Here is a 512-nt window from a genome sequence, read left to right as displayed (position 1 = left end):
CCCCTATCCCGGTATTCCCTTCCCCCTATCCCTGTATTCCCCCCCCTATCCCGGTATTCCCTTCCCCCTATCCCGGTATTCCCCCTACCTGTGCCGGTGGCCGTGCTCAGTGCCGCCAGGGCCAGCACGAACCGCAGTCGGGGCTCCGCCATCCTCGCGGCCTCACTGGGCCCGCGGGCCGAGCCCCAGCGCCTGGCCCAGTCCAGTCCAGAGGAAAGCGCTGAGAGCGCGGATCGGGACTGGTACCGGGATCGGGATCGGGAGCGGAGATCGGCCGGGACCGACGGACAATACCCAGCATGGAAGAGATCGGCAGCTAAACCCGGACTGGAGTATCCGGGGAAACGGAGCGGGATCACCGGCCCCCAAAACCCGGACTGGATCCTGTGGGGAAACGGAGCGGGATCACCTGCCGCCAAAACCCGGAGTGGAGTATGTGGGGAAACGGAGCGGGATCACCTGCCGCCAAAACCCGAACTGGAGTCTACGGTAAAATAAAGGATTGGCAGTTC

The 512-nt window shown here is 64.6% G+C and overlaps 1 long non-coding RNA gene across 1 annotated transcript in view; it reads right to left on the bottom strand.

Annotated features, from left to right (window-relative positions):
* The window catches only part of LOC122546409, a 9,061-nt gene extending 8,585 nt beyond the window's left edge, over positions 1-476 (bottom strand). Inside the window, exon 1 of the long non-coding RNA XR_006310737.1 lies at positions 89-476. This is a non-coding gene — a long non-coding RNA (uncharacterized LOC122546409). The remainder of the gene's footprint in view (positions 1-88) is intronic.
* Between the last annotated feature and the right edge of the window lie 36 nt (positions 477-512).

This window comes from Chiloscyllium plagiosum, unplaced genomic scaffold, assembly GCF_004010195.1.
Source record: "Chiloscyllium plagiosum isolate BGI_BamShark_2017 unplaced genomic scaffold, ASM401019v2 scaf_10517, whole genome shotgun sequence".
Taxonomy (NCBI): domain Eukaryota; kingdom Metazoa; phylum Chordata; class Chondrichthyes; order Orectolobiformes; family Hemiscylliidae; genus Chiloscyllium; species Chiloscyllium plagiosum.
The sequence above is the reverse complement of the archived record's forward strand: the minus strand, read 5'-3'. Positions and strand labels throughout refer to the sequence as shown.